Source organism: Mustela nivalis (genome assembly GCF_964662115.1).
Source record: "Mustela nivalis genome assembly, chromosome: 18".
Lineage (NCBI taxonomy): Eukaryota > Metazoa > Chordata > Mammalia > Carnivora > Mustelidae > Mustela > Mustela nivalis.
The window spans coordinates 17,035,153-17,051,326 of NC_139037.1; the positions used below are offsets into that span (position 1 = coordinate 17,035,153).

The 16,174-nt window shown below is 47.0% G+C and overlaps 2 protein-coding genes across 4 annotated transcripts in view; one reads left to right on the forward strand and one right to left on the reverse strand.

Moving 5' to 3' along the window:
* ZFP90 (ZFP90 zinc finger protein) overlaps positions 1-9,085 on the reverse strand; it is a 96,721-nt gene extending 87,636 nt beyond the window's left edge. The window contains exons 1-2 of the mRNA XM_082711720.1: positions 8,815-9,085; positions 2,292-2,452 (exon numbers count right to left, since the gene is read on the reverse strand). The gene's annotated coding sequence lies outside the window, so the exon portion shown is untranslated. The remainder of the gene's footprint in view (positions 1-2,291; positions 2,453-8,814) is intronic.
* A 292-nt stretch (positions 9,086-9,377) lies between these two features.
* Positions 9,378-16,174, forward strand: part of SMPD3 (sphingomyelin phosphodiesterase 3) — an 81,277-nt gene continuing 74,480 nt past the window's right edge. For all 3 annotated transcript variants that reach the window (XM_082711705.1, XM_082711702.1, XM_082711704.1), the window contains exon 1: positions 9,378-9,571. The gene's annotated coding sequence lies outside the window, so the exon portion shown is untranslated. The remainder of the gene's footprint in view (positions 9,572-16,174) is intronic.

Below are 16,174 nucleotides of genomic sequence, written 5' to 3' on the forward strand. Positions count from 1 at the left end.
GGTTAGAGAAAGCATGGAAAGTGCCTGGGTACTACCTGACACAGAGTAACCCAGGGACTGAAAGCCTATCTAGATCAGATGATAAGTTTAAGAACTTATATTGTAGGGGCACCTGGGTGGCTCAGCCATTAAGCATCTGCCCTCAGTTCAGATCATGATCCCAGGGTTCTGGGATCAAGCTCCACGTCGGGCTCTGTGCTCAGCTTCTCAGGAAGCCTGCTTCCCCCTCTCCCACTCCTCCTGCTTGTGTTCCCTCTCTTGCTCTGTCTGTCAAATAAATAAATAAAATCTTAAAAAAAAAACCTTATATTCTATTTTGTATTATAGTGGATTTTATTTCATTTGTTTTGATACTAAAACAATATATATAGTCATATTTGGTAAAAGGATTAAAACTGCTAACATCACAAAATCATTAGCTATAGCAGGGACAGAACCCACTGCTCTCTATGAAGATTCCTCTGAACAATGTTCAGTGCTACCACATTTTGGATATGACCATAGACCGGGCCCAATACACGACCCCTGACTGATTTTAACGCATCATGATCTTAACCCTCCCTGGAGGTGCATCAGAGTACTGGGCAAAGGCAGAGATCAGGCCAGCACCAGTACTCACTGTACACTCGGATCTGGGAATGCCCTAAGGTAGGAGCACCACTCCCCCGGTGCACACCCAACAGGGCTGATTTGGGGGTCATCTGGAACTCCAGAGAGAAAATCCCCAGGGAGCCTAATCTCAATGTCACAAAGCCCCAAGGGTCTGTTACTGACCACAGCAGCTGTGCCAGCTTCAGCCCCACTTTGGGACAACAGGACTGATAAACTCAGATGGCAGCATGCAGGGCAGGACCCTGGGGGCACAACCGAGCCGGGTTGGAAAGCCAAGCTATACTCAGTGGGCTGAAGGGCAGCCGACAGGTAGCACGGGATGGAATACCAACCCACTCGAATCCCTCTTGTGATTCCAGCGATGGGGAGCATATCCAGACAGGTTTCTTCTCCCACCCCAATGAGGACAACCCCAAGAGACCTGCTCTACAGCCTAGCCCCACCTCTTGGTCCTGGCTGTTGGTAACCGTCCAAGGAGAAGAGAGAGCAAGAAGTCCATCTACTTGTGTGTGTCCAGCAGGCAGGCCCTCTGGCAGCTTCCATCCCCATAACAACTGCCTTAAGGTCAGGCTCAGCCTTTAACTGTTGAGCCAGGGTCCAGCCCACAAGTTCCTGCCATCAAATCCTCCCACTGGCCAAATTTCCAGGCATGCCTAGACCTGTTTGAACTCTCAGCAGGTACAGAGTTCAGGCCTACCTCCCCCACTCCCCTCACACCCACTACTTATGAATTAGAATCCCAAACAATTAATATCTTCTGTGTGTGGTGCTTAGCACTTCCCAACACACTTTTCATATCCTGAATGTATTGGTTAGAATTTTTAGTAAGCAAAAGTTACCAACTGTTAACTGATGTGCACAGTAAAGGACATAAATTAAAAGATAGTGAGTAGTTCACAAAATCTCCAAGACAGTAGAACATCAGGCTTAGAAGCACACAGTCAAAAACAATGCCCTAAACCCCAATTCAGCAGTAGTCTTAGAAGACATCATTGTGACCCCGGAGTCTGGAATCCACCCCTGCCACCTACACCACGGATATCCACAACCTGCGAGTTGCAGAAAACGGCTGTCACTGGAAACTGAGATTGTACCCATCAAATTGCTGGAAAGTTTGAGGGGCAGACCCTACTCCTTTGCCATCACTGGCTTCCAATTCAAAATCAGTGAGGTGTGGCATGAGTAGGGGGCCTGTCTGATAGGAGAAGCCTGGGCCTCAAGCAGATGTCCATGCCTCCTTAGCTGTAAAGGAAGATGCCTCCACCTTATGAGGCATCAGACTCCTCAAGCACAGGGAGGAGGCTCAGATGCCAGGCAGCCAAAGTGAGTGACAAATGTCCAACTTTGCATTATACTCAATCATCACACTGACACCTAAAGTTGTCAGAATGACTCTTATTATCCCAATTTTAGACAGCAGGAGTGTGACCCAGGCAGCTTCCCTACCAATACACAGATATAAAATAGGTAGAACAGCAAAGTCTTGTTTTCAGGTTTAAAAGATCAACTGCACAAGTGTGAGGTAAGGAACTAGGTTGGGCTAAAGGTCACTTAAAGAAGGTCTTACAATCTCAGCCAATTTTAAACTTCATATGAACCAGCTGCTGAGGCTGATGACATACCACTGTAGACACTTATGGGCGGGACAGTGCCTTGGCCTCTGGGCCTGCCAGACTTACCTGGGATTGAGCATTCTAGTCTGGCCACATACTTGCAGAGATGGGCAGCCAAGGAAGAGAGTTTCTGTACCATCTGGTGGGTGGGCTCTGCTGCTTCACGAACAGAACTGGGGTCATGTGGGAGACATTGGGACCCATTGTCACCTCAACACCTGTAGAGCCTGGCAAAAACAAGACAGACGTCCCCATGAGACTGTAAAGTCTCCATTGCCAGGGATATGCAAACAGGCTGGAGAGTTGAGCGAGATAATGACTGCAATCCCTTGCAACTCTAAGATGTTATAAGCCTCCAGTGTGTGCTTAATATCAGGCATGATCCCCAGGATAGGACAATGGCCCTCCAAGAACCTCCTAGGGACCTAGCAAATTAGCCAATGATGGAAGGAAGGAAGGAAGGAAGGAAGGGAGGGAGGGAGGGAGGGAGGGAGGGAAGAAGAGACAAAGAAAGAAAAAATGGGCACTTTTACTAGATATCAATTACATGAAAAATAAAAAGAATCATTTTATACATTAGGCAAAACAGAAATGTCTAATGGGGAGACCCTGTGATAAAGCTGGAACATTCATACTGGTAACTGGGTAAAATAGGTACCACTTTTTTGGAAATCAATGTGGCAAAGAGTATCAAAACACCAAATTAGTTTTAACCCTTCAATTCAGTAACTGTTCACTTGGGAATTTACCTTAAGGAACAATTTGAAGGTAACTGCTATAAACTTGAAAATACTCATTATATCATTATTAATAATAAACAGTAAGCCTTAAACAGGGAGGAGATTAAGTACAGTATGGTTTTGAGGGACTATTAGGCAATCATTACAGATGGTGTTTATAAAGAATCTTTGCTCCTTGAGGGCAAGTCCTGCATCCTGTTTACCACTATAGATCCAGCTCTGTCCGGAACACAAAAACAGCTCATTAGATATTTGTTGAAAGAATGAATGAACAATTGAAAAATGAATTCAGTCTTAACAAGAGAAAATGCTTATTATATTTTATGTTAAAAAAAGATCTCAAACATCTAAAACTATGATTTCCAGAATATGAAAGATATGCAAGGCTATATATATACACGTGTCCTACATGTAGACTGTAATGTGGAAAGACAAAAAGATGTTAGGATTAATATACTATATACTAGGGATGATGTGTTATTCTTTTATTTTTTAATGATTTATTTATTTATTTACTTACTTACTTACTTATTTATCAGAGAGAGGAAGAGCGAGAGCGAGAGCACAAGCAGGGGGAGCAGCAGGCAGAGGGAGAAACATGTTCCCTGCCAAGCAAGGAGCCCAGTGTAGGCCTTGATCCCAGGATCCTGAGATCATGACCTGAGTGAAAGGCAGACACTTAACCAACTGATCCACCCAGATGTCCCAACATTGTTGTTTCTTTTTTTTAAGACAAAGATTGCTCAATGCAATTAACTGATTTTGTCATTTTTTTCTTCAAAAGTCATGAAGATCGTTTTTCTCAATTAACATTAGGCACATTTCATATTCTATATCAACTCCCATAATTGTAAACTGAGCTGCTGTTTGGAAAATCTTAAAGCCGGCTGCTTATTTGACTTGTCTTACATAGCTCACATACAACACTCCTAAAGCATCCCTCACAACCCAACATTACTGACAGGAGACCCTTGTGGAAAGTCTGCATGTGCTGGCAAGATTATCCAAAAAACTAATAAAATCTTTGTAATCCTTTTCAAGGATGCAGAAAGGAAAATGGCTGCATTTCAAATTCATGGCATTTCAAAGGCATGAATTAAGCTCTAAGCTCTACATTTTAAAAAAGAATCAACACAAGTTCTCTAATTTATGTTCTAAACTGAGAAAACAAATCGTTGCTAAGAAATGAAATTTGCAAAATTCTTAAACACATTTTCTAGTTGGTATGCACATACTCAAATCTACACACTATACCAAAATGTAAATTGCAGGAACTTGGTTGTTACAACTTCACCATGAAATCTAGAACTGTTTTATGATTTCGTTTATTCCTAGACATTCTGAGTTTTACGTATGTATAAAACTGATCACGTGTAGATGATGTTGAGATATCTCCATGAATATGTCTAAGAAAGCTCATGACTCTTATGAGGGTAAGAGGGCTTTTTCTGGCTCCACAACATCTTGATTTCTGTGACACTCATGTCAGAGGTCTCTGCATCCTCTCCCTCTTCCTTACCATCTGTTACCTTCCCACTCACTATACAGTTTGACACAGGGCTACTGGGGTTCCTCTCTCCTTCAAAGCATCCATCTTTCTGGGAGACCTGCTGGTGACCTACAAAACTGCCTTTCAATGCTTTCCCCTGACAATCCTCTGTCCATTCCAACAACCCTGCCAGTATCCTTGACCAGAGTTCCTTTCCTTCTACTCAGCACTGCCTGCCCTCCCTGCTCATCCTTCCCACCCATCACATCTATCTTCTCACTACACTGAGAACCCCACCCCTCTCATCTGCCCACTCTATCCTTGCTTCACCCCCTTCCTCTTGGTAGACCAGCACTTCTACCTCTCTTGTCAATATCTCCAACTTTATTGCTTTTTGGCTTTCCAGCAAAGCCAAGACCTGGGTAAGCCTCACCAATAGCCTTCCCCCTATCTATCTCAGGGCTGAGAGGAAGCTGAAGAAAGCCTACAACCCTACAAATTAGTTGCCTACCACAAACCCATTGCCTTCAACCTCAGCAGGCCCTCACCACTGCTCTGTGGGGCCTGAGGGTTGCTATTGCTTTCCCTTCTCTTTTCCACAGCAGCTATTTTGAACATTTTCACTCTTTTTTCCAAGCTTTCCATTCCATCCCATTTCGTCATGCTGAGCAGATATCCTGGTCTCTGACATCACATGAGAAATAATGGCCACTGGGTATGAAATGCCTCCCTTTCCTGAGCCCACCTCCCAACTATCTACCTAGGGACCTACAACCTACCTGCATCTCCAACTCCCCTTCCCATATTAAAGGAAAACTGGCCTGAGACTGCCTCTGAACCCCACCACCTCCCACCCTCCTGCTGACCTCACTCTATCCTTCAACCCTTCCCTTCCTTTATCCTCAAATGCCCCTCTACTGGCTTTTCCCCATCAGCATTTTTGAATGTCCTTAATCTCTCCCAACTTAAAACAAAATTGTCTCTCAACTCTACATCCTTTCTGGTTTTCTCCCTCCTCCCCTACAAAACCATTCCCAAGGGGCACCTGGGTGGCTCAGTCATTAACGGTCTGCCTTCAGCTCAGCTCATGATCCCAGGGTCCTAGGATCAAGCCCCATATTGGGCTCCCTCCTCAGTGGGAAGCCTGCTTCTCCCTCTCCCACATCCTCTGCTTGTGTTCCCTTTGTCTTCCCTCTCACTGTGTGTGTCTCTGTCAAATAAATAAATAAAACCTTTAAAAAAAAATTTCCCCAAGAGTTAGCTACACTGGTATTTCCCAAGGGATTCTGGTTTTCTCACTGACCCTCTCTAGTGAAGAATTTCATCCATTCCCATGACTTTGATTATGAGTATATGCTCATAAGTTGATAACTTAAGATTCTTTTTCTGGATCACATCTCTCAAGGATGACTGGCTCTCAGGATCTTTTTGGTCTTAGTTAGTGTTAGGTAATAGTCCCTCTGGTTATCTTTTCTCTGGCCATATATTTCCAAATATTAAGGCATTCTTCCAAGCCAAGCTCCAAATCACCCACTGAACATCTCACCTGGATGTCTCCTGCTCACCTGAAACCCACCCGCTCTTTAACTATTCCTCACCTCAGGGGGAAATACCACCATCCATCCACCCAGCTTCCCAAGACAGACATCTGGGCATCACCCTTGACTCACCACTCTCCTCTGTGCCCTCAGCTCATCACTCACAAAGTTCTCCTACTATTTACCTCCTTAATACATCTCAGATCTGCCCTCTCTTTTCTATCTTCATAGATACTGTGCTGGGTCACCATAGCAGCTTCTAAACTACATCCTAGCCTCATCTTTTGTTCATTCTCCGCACGGGCCCTAGACCTTTTCAAAATGCATCCCTCCTTAAAAACTTTCATTATTTTTAGAATAAAGCTATAGGATACTACCCTAGTATACTACAGCAATACTAGGCTCTTCAACACTCAGCCCTAGCTAATCACTCAAACCCCACATCTGAGATTCAACATTCCAGTTAATCCCCTCATTGCTTAATTAAAAGACTTATGGAACTTCACTTTCTTTCCCCTTTAACAATGTAGGAGACTAACTTAATGTTCCCCTGGAATCCTGTATAACTCTAACTTCCAAGCAGTTAGAATTCCATTCTCTTAGGCTTCTCTGCTCTAAAGCCACCCTTTAAAAAATGATGAAACAAATATATTGGGCATATGCCTGACCAAAATGATACAATGAATACAAGAATGGAAATTTGAACCCAGATTACCCAGGACATTACCTCATGCTTGTTTGTTCACAGTAAAACCAATTTCTGATAATCCAAGATGAAGCACATTTGTTAAAATGCCTAATTTTGTGAAGTGCTTTACATAAGGCATTTCACTTACCTATTACAACATAGTCAAATAAAGCAAACTACACATCTGAAAATGTAGTTTGTGCAAGGTCACATAGCTAGTAATTGGGTTTTGATTCCCCCACCTCTATCTTATTAGCTGCTCCCTAACACCAATAAGTAGCATTTTACAACTGAAGAATCAGGTCCAGCTCAGGGTCACACATCTAATCATAGCCAAAATCAGAACTAGAATCCAGCTTTCCTTACTCTACTTGGCTGGACCAATGCTATTTTAGTTCCTGCTTTCTGGAAGAATCATGGTACCCTGGCTTCCTCACTATTTGCAACAGTAAGTGCTAAGGTGACCTTCAGAGTTTCAAGTGTAGCTCCAGGTAGTCTTCTCTGCTAGCCTTCTGTTGATACTCTGCCAAAGTTCTGTTGATGCCCACCTTGTGGTCTAGTCTTCTCCCACCTGTTTTCCAACCACCTCTACTCTCACTGCATCCACAGAATTATACACTCTTTGTCAGCATAAATTCCATTTCCCCCTGCCTCCTTATAGTTTTCTCATCTTCAGTAATGAGGCCTCATCTGTTTACCCAGCTTTGGTGGCCTTCCCTCATGGTTTAGCCTGGATCAAAGCCTCGTTGCCATGCCTCTTAGACTTCCTGTTAGTTCTTCCCCAAATATAATCCCTTTGACTCATTCCCCCATCCTAGTCTTCCCTCTGTGGATGTCATCAACTCAAGGATGACAGGGTTTATTTTCTTCAGGCTCTCTCTCTTTGTTTTGAATCAGGTTCAGGGTAACAGTCACCCTGGTCATTTCTTTGGCCATGAATTAATTATACCCGTATATTAAGGAATTCTCCCAAGAATGCTTTAGCTGAAATACACCCAAAAGTCTGGATGGGGTGACATATGAAGCATGTGTGGGATTAATTGGACCATCTGGCCAACACCAGAGCCCTGAGTGGGAAAAGATCCAGAAAAATAACAATAACAACAAAACAACAACAAAACATTTACTAGCAAGGGGGGACATCACCACCAGGGCCCTATGATGCTGAGCAGAGAACTGAAAGAAGGGCAGGGATCTCAGACTGTCATTACTACATAACTGACAGGGGCAGAAGATCCTTCTCAGAAAGGGAGTGGGAGGTAGGGAATTTAGGCACAGAAAGGAGAAGGGCAAACAGCTAGAAATAGAGGAACACGAAGAACTGATGACATTTAGGGAGAATTGACAAGACTTCCAAGTAATGATTGGCACGAATCTATCAATCCCTAGCGTCACAGGATTGTTAAGGGCTCCCAAAGCATTCAAGCAAAATTCCAATCCACTGTATGAATGGCATAAACATTTCCTCACTGAGGTGTCATCCCTCTAGTTGAACGCTTTCAGCAATGGGAAATGTGCAACCTTAGGAGTAAAATTCAATTACCGTTCAATTGACCTCTGTCCTGCAGATCTTACAATCTAATGTGGAAGATGGATACATAAACACGCAAGTAAAATAGAAAAAGTAGAGGGCGCGGCTCACACAAAAGGTGGGGTACCTAATATGGAGTGGGCATCTAGGAAGGCTTCAGGGACGAGGCAACGTTTAAGCTGGGGCTTGAAGAGTGTGAAGGGTGAGTCGAGTACAAGGGTGGAAGGAACTACCACAGCTAGAGAAAACGGGTGGTTAATGCCTCTCAGCTACCAGAGAAGTTCAAAATGTTGCAAGAACAAGGGGGTCACCAGATTTAGAAGGGCTTTTAGAGCAATGTTGAGAGGCGTGTGGGCTGATTCCACAGGCAATGGGAAGCCTGAGTAGCGCCCTCTGGCTACCGTGCGGGAAATGCTGCCGTATCAGGGCTGGTACCGAGGCGAAGAGTCCGGGAGGGGAAGACTGGATAAGAAGGCCTCCTTGACGGTTCAAGGGATATGACCTAAAGCAAAGCGCTCCTCTATGATAAATCGAGACGAATATAAAGGGATAAAGTCGGAAGGCCACACTCTGAAGCCACAGGTCTCCTCCGTCCTCTCTCACCTTTGCTGGGCAAACCAAAGCGGCTCGACCTCGGTTTGCCCCATCACTGCGGACTGTGGGCAGGGGTACGGATCCACGCCCTTCTTCTCAGATAGGAAAACTGAGGCCCAGAGCCCTGTGGTGGGCATCGAGGAGAAAAAAAAAAAAAAAATCGAAACGCCCTCCCAAGAGGCTGTCCGAAGTCACGCACAATCCGAGGGTACCGCGGCCTGCCCCATTTCATTTGTCAGCCATCCCCAACCAGCCGCCTTTGCTATGGAAACAGTCCTCCCGCCCTCCTCAGCGCCTCAGTTTCTTCATGCATCCTGGGAAATGCAGTCCACCTTCGGTTACCCACCCGCGACATAAGCCCCCTCCGCGTTCTTAAAGGACTACGAGTTCCAGAGGGCTGTGGGAAAACTCTGGCAGTCTCACGGGGACGCGGTCACGACGAAGACTCGGAGAACCCAGCTGGCTGGGGGGGAAAGAGAGAGGAGAAGGCCCTCCCACCAGTGGGCGGCCTCCTGGGCGGGGATAGGATCGCCATTGGCTACGGCGGGGCAGGGGAGGCGGAGCCAGCGGAATGAGGCGCGGAGCTGTTCGCCGCTCCAGGTGCTGAGTCCGAGGGAGCCTCCGGACGCAAGAGCCGCGGTAGCTGTTGCCGCCGCTGCAGCCGCCGCCAGCACCGCGAGAGCCACCGCGGGAAAGCCGGGGCAGTGAGGAGCCCGGAGGAGCTGGTTGCGCTACCGAGCGCTGACAGCCCTCCCTCCTCTTTGAGGTCGGTGCTGCTGGGTTCGCTTTTGTTTTATGGGGGGGGGGCGGTGAACTGAGATATGAGGGGGCCTGGGGAGTTAATGGGACCTCTCCTCACCACCTACAAGACCATCTGTCCCGCAGAGCTGCTGACTCTTCGAGGGCCTCCCTGTGGCCGGCCCAGCGCCTGAAGTCAAAGCAGCTTGGGTTAGTTTTTGTTTTATGGTGGAGAGGCAATGCGAGAGAGTGTGTGAGGGGCAAAGGCTGGGGGGAACCCCCCCTCCCCGCCACTGAGAGAGCGTTGAGGAGCCTGGAGCCTTCCCCCACCCCCGTGCCTGAAAACGAGGCTGCTTGGATTATTGAGAATGGGAGGGAGTGTTACGGGATGAAAGGTTGAGAGGCAGGGAGACCCTTCCCCATAACACCTGTACTGCTTGAGGTTACAAAGGGAGTCTGGGTGTGATGGATGAGACCGGGGGACTCCTCCTCCTCCGCTCAGACCTCCTGGGCTTATTGGGGAGGGGCTGTTTGGGATGTCAGAAAGATCCTTTCCGTGCCCACCCCTTTCCTGAAACCTAGGTTTTTGTGAAGAGGAGAAACGGGATGGTGATGGAGACAGGGGACTCTTTCCCCTCCCACTTGGACCCGCCTAGGTTATTGGGGGGAGGGGTTGGGATGTGAGGAGCTAAAAACGGGAGACCCCTCCCCACCGTGCTTGAAGTCGCCGGCACAGGACAGTACTGACGGATTCTTGGGGCTTCTCCATGCTCAGGGCCCCTCGCCTGCGGTCCGAGTGGCTTGGGTGTGGATGTGCGGTGGGGGAAAGTAAGAGGGGTGGAGGGAATCCTCCCGACCTCTCCCTACCTGAGCCTTACCCCTAGGCCCTCTCTACCTGGATCAGGCCAGGGGCCAAAAGTGGAGACGACCCTCCCTGCCCCGCCCCGTCCCGCCCCGCCCGGCGACCCGGCTCCTGCACCGCGGCAGCCAGACGCGGATGGGCAGGTGCTGGCGGGACGGGGTGGGTCCCTTCTCTAGCAGTCCGAAGCTCGGGGCAAATGCCCCCTGAGCTTCTAGACCTTTGGGGTTGCTAGGTCTCACACTGGGAGCGCCCCAGATCTGGCTACCGAAACCTGCTTCCAGGGCGCGCGGCGGCCGCTTAGCCAACCGTGCTTTTGCGCTCTGCCCAAGCATCCTCCGTAGGACAAAGCGGCGGTCGCAGCACTGGCGGGCCTGCGCCACCCGCTGGGCGGGGGGCGCGGCCAGGGAAGGGGGGGCTCCGGGCGCGGCGCGGAGAGCTTCCGCGGAAACATGCCAGGAGCCGGGAGGGAGACAAAGCGCGCTCGCTCGCTCCTCTCGGGCCTGCGCGAGCTGGGATGGAAAATCCCGAGGGAGGAGGCGGCTGCGCCCTGGCTGGGTACTATGCCCCGCACCCTTCTTTCCGGTACACCACCCCCTACGCCGGCCCGGCACCCCAGGATGCCGGGTGTGCGATGGTAATCAGGGTCCCTGGACATTCAAGACCTGTGACCACGAGGACACGAAGAGGCCGGGGGCTCCACCTGGAGGGGAGGGTCCCAGGATTCAGGAGACCTAAGTGGGCACGGTCTGGAGGAGCATCCTGACTGGATGATGCCCCCAGGCCCCATCAACCATGTTAGGTCAAGTTTGATTCCGGGGTTTGAGTGTGTTTGTGTCACCGTGTGTTTGCATGGGTGATGATGTGGGTCAGAGTGCGTGAATGTGTATGACTGGGTGAATGTGCCTGTGTGTGCTCCAGTGTTCATGTGTGTGTCATGGTGAGCTTGTGAATCTAGCTGTGTGTGCCTGTGAAAAGAGGAACCACTTACTGCTGACCTTAGATGTTGGGGGGGGGCAGGGTGGTAGCCCCTTCCACTCTAAAGCCACAGTAATAGCCCAGGGCCCCAGTGGGTGCCCTAGGGATGAGGGTAGCTTCAGGCTGCCTTGGGCCTAGCCTGCATACTTGGGTGTGGCCTAGAAGATAGGACCTCACAAGTATGTGGAGCCCTCCTCAGCCTTTCTGGGGTCTGAGGTCTGACCCTAACATCTAGTACCACTCCCCGGCCCTTCCCATCCCTCAGAAACCTTAACCTGCTGTAATAGGCTGCTCTGGGGCCCAGAATTCCACCCCACCCCTCCACATGGGCTTCCAGGTGGGGCTTGGGGTGCTCATCATCACAGTGCCTTATGATGTGGGTGACAGATTTTGTGGCAAGGCAAATTTTGTCAATTTGGCCTTCATATATCTGGGGCTGCTGGTCAGTGGCAAGTGGCCTCTCAGTAATACAAGGTATACTCACAGAACACAGGTGAGACACAGAGATACCACTATGAGGTGACACCCCTAGATGATAAGGACAGCCCTCCAAGACAAACCCATTCCCAGCAAGTGACCTCAATTTCATACTACTTTTATAGCAAAGGTGTTGTGTGGCTTTGAGACAATCCCAACCAGAGAACCCCTTTCCATAGGATGAGGGGCTAGACCATTGTCAGTGGAACCATAGGAAGAGCAGTTACCAGACTGTAGAGCCACCATCCAGCCCAGCCCTGCCTGGTCCAGTCTCTGCAAGTATCCACTGCCAGTACCCACAGCGACCTCTACTGGGAAAAGTAGTAATTTTACAACTAACGCTCCTCCATAGTGTGGTGGTTCAGGGTGGGTATGGGCAATGTCAGGTGAAAACCACAAGCCCTTTTATTTTGGGGCTCCTTGTCTGCCCTTGGAATCCTAGGTTGATGTTCTTGATGGCAGTTCCTTCAAACTAGTTCAAGCAGTAGAACTCCACTACCCTTGCCCATACAGAAATATTTAAGGGGATACCTGGGTGTCTCAGTGCGTTAAGCATCTGCTTTTGGCTCAGGTCACGATCCCAGGATCCTGGAATTGAACCCCATGCAGGGAGCCTGCTTCTCCCTCTCCCTCTGCCGCTCCTCTTGCTTGTGCTCTCTCATTTGCATGTTCGCTCGCCCTCTCTCTCTCTCTCTGTCAAATAAATCAATAAAATATATATTTTTTTTAAGAAGGGGGAAGAAGTATTTAAAGAGAGCCAAAATGTCTTTGTCCAAGTTTCTTCCAGGGGTGGACCTCAAATCTGTTTATGAGGAAAATGTGTAGAAAATACTTGCCAAGCTCAGGGTGTTTTAGGCATCTCTCATCTCTTCCTCTCTCACTATGATTCCCACCCCCTTTTCTTATTGCAGCTTATCCTCTTCTCTTCCTCATTATCAGTCAATAAAATATTTTCAAAGATAAGCCTTCTTTTACTGGTTGACAGTATGGCCCAGAAAATGCAGAACTCAGGAGTCTATTACTAAGTGCACAGGACTGGCAAACACTGGCTCTTCTAGACCTAGCAACGGGAGTAGGAAAGATGGATGAAACATGCTCTGTCTTAAATCCTCATCTGGTGATGTGTGTCTCTTCTCCCAGAATTGCTCTGAAGGGATTTCACACAGCCACAAAATCTTTAGAGCTCCTCAAAGGAAAGGCGGTATTTAAATACCTGGTATTGTTCCTACTTTGGCATCCATGTGATTTGCATTGAACTATGTGACTCAGTATCATAAAGTAAAAATAGGACTTAATCTCTTCCTTGCCTGTTCAGAAGGTGACTGCATATGTGTGTTGTGTTCTGCATTAGAGAGTGAAAAGCTAAATTATCTCATAAATTGAACCACCTGCTTATTCTGATTAGAGAATGGTACTTAACATCACCTACAGGCAATAACATTATTTTATGTTTCTTTTAATTCATACCTGAATCTTTTTGTCTTGTAAAACCTTTCTTCATGCTCATACATTATTACTTTCACTTGAAGTTAATCAAGACTGTTTAATCCTTGTACAGAAGCCAAACAAATTAAATATCAGCAGATACAGGAAGATGTGGGTGGTGTTTCTGTTCTTGGGCTCAAAAAAATCCTTGGAGTTCACAGGAGAGATGGAAAGGGGGTGAAGATTTAGTAAATCTTATAGGTGTAGTTAACAGGTTTCTGAGGAGATGCTCCTCAGAATTTCTCCAGGAGAGCTGGTTGTGTTGAAGAATCTGAGGATGCAAGAAAATAGCATGCATGCTGGGAGTGAGAATGAAGCCCCTGGGATTCCTAAATCCAAGCACTAATGCAGTCTTTCTAAGGAAATCCCCCAAATCTCTGCCATTGGTTTAGGCTGCCTGCAGGCGCAAATGAGAGGAGCTGTCCAAGGTTCTGGAGCACTAGTCCAACCCCTCCAGTGGGAAGGCAGGATTTAGGGCATGGAGTAGAAGCAAGCTCCGAGGACCATGGCCTCTGTGAGGATTTCCCCAAAGCTCATCCCAGAAAGAAAGAGGAAGAAACAGAGCTGTAGAGGCCTTTATTGCATCACTTCAAATGAACCCACTGGCAAACCCTATTTAAAGAATTACAAGCTAATAATAAGAGGAAACATTTCTGAGTCAGGCTTTTCACATGTGAGAATGGATTTCATCCTCACAGTCCTATGAGGTAGGTGGTGGTGGTATTTCCACTTTCAAGATGAGGAAATAAAGCTTGGAGAGGAAAAGGGCTTGCCCATGCTTACAGAGATCAGAAGGAACAGAGTTTAGATTCCAACCCGGATCTCTGAAACTCCAGAGCATCCTCTTACCACTCTTTTTTCCTATTGCTATTGTTGAAGCTAAAATGAAGTTTTAAACTGTCCTATATGAGATTCTAATGAAGTTTTAGAGGAATGGATTGGGAACCAACAAAGATTCAGAATAAGCCATAAAGAGTCCTTTCGAATGCTTCAAGGATATTACCATAATACTTTACATATTATCCTGACACAAGGATACCTGAACTTGATCACCATGGAGGAGAAAGGGGAGTATAATGACCCTCATGGCCAGCATCCCAGAGTTTTCTTTCCAGAGTGGAAGAATTTCACAAGAAGCCAATCAAGGATAGCAGCAAAATGTATTTTTAATAATCTGCAAAAATGGGGGAACAATGAGGAGGCTGATACTATTGCACAGAGTACACATAGAGCCAAAGAAATAGGGCTTATCTTTATTTGCTACAGTCCTGTTCCACTGCTGAGGGACACTTGGATATAAAAGACTCCTTCTCCCTATTGCCAGTCTCATGTTTTTACCGTCTCTAACACCAAAAGAAGTTTGCATTGTTGTAAGCTGCTGCTAATCTCAGGGATTCATCACATTCCTGCCCTCATGTCATCATAACCATTGTTCTGCCTTCATATGTTGCTTCAGGACTCTTGCAGGTAGGCAGGTTTGAGGCTTGGTATGCTTTAGGCCACATGTCCTATGGTCCTGCCAGGGTGGTAATGCCCCAACTGCCCCAGTCTTGCCACACACACAAGAGTCCTGTGCCTGAGAACTCTCCATTTAGTAACTCTTGTTTAGGTGTCTAAAGAGAGGAGAGGAGGAATAGACTTGGTTTTTCTCCTCTCTTGATCTCAGTCTGCACAGTGCATAGGTAGGGGGCCTTACCTTTTAAGAAAATGCCTCTTATCAGGCTGAGCCTCCAATCCATTTTGAGTAATTCCTTCCCCCTTCTAGGTTGGGGCTTTGCAAGACTCTGATGCATGGAACAAGGCTGCTATTGCTTTTCCTGAGGGCACTTGCAGGCCAAGGACCTGGGTCCCCATCTGGGTCTGCTGTGACTCATATTACTGCAGACAGATTTGATTGTTTTCTTATTTAGAGTCATTAATTAACTCTTTTCAACATCAGAACAGCATGTATTAAGAGGAAAGCTATTTGCAGGGGTCTCTAGGAAGCCATGCCTACAGCTGAGCACCATCTCCTTTGCTAACAGGATCAGGAAATGGCTTTAATTCTGGCTTTGGCCTTCAGAAAACTTTGATCATCAAGACTTTATGCCAATATGAGAAAGGAAATAAAAGTGTAATTAATTATTAAGGCTGCTATAGGCATTCTGGCAAAAACTGGGAAACTCACAGCTCCCTCAAAGAACAGGATTTTTATTCATTCAACAAACATTCCTGTGTCTGCAATGTGCCAGGCACAGAGCTGGGCATAGCGAATGTAGTCCCCAACTTGGGATGAGCTCTTTCATACAAGAATCTTGAATGGAAAGTGGAAACAGATGCAAAACCCCTGACAAGCAGAAAGAGTTTTTAGAAATGGGAAGAACCTTAATAATCATAAACCATCATCTCTTCTTTAACATGAGGAAAGAGGCTAAAGGAAATTGAGGTTTGCCACTGGCCCCACAAAGCCCAGTAGTGGCAAAGATGAGGATTAGAACCCAGGTTTTAGTAATTTAAATTTAGTAATTCCAGGTTTGGTAATTTATTAATTTCTAATTTCTCTCCACTGTACTCAACTGATGCTCTGCCCATCAAATTATCCAACGGGTATGTTTTCATTAATATAGGCTTCTTGGGTCTTTTTTTTTTTTTTAAGATTTTATTTATTTATTTGACAGAGATCACAAGTAGGCAGAGAAGCAGGCAGAGAGAGGTGGGGAAGCAGGCTTCCTGCTGAGCAGAGAGCCCGATGCAGGGCTTGATCCCAGGACCCTGGGATCATGACCTCAGCCAAAGGCAGGAGCTTTAACCCACTGAGCCACCCAGGCCTCCTTGGGTCTAATCTTAATGCAA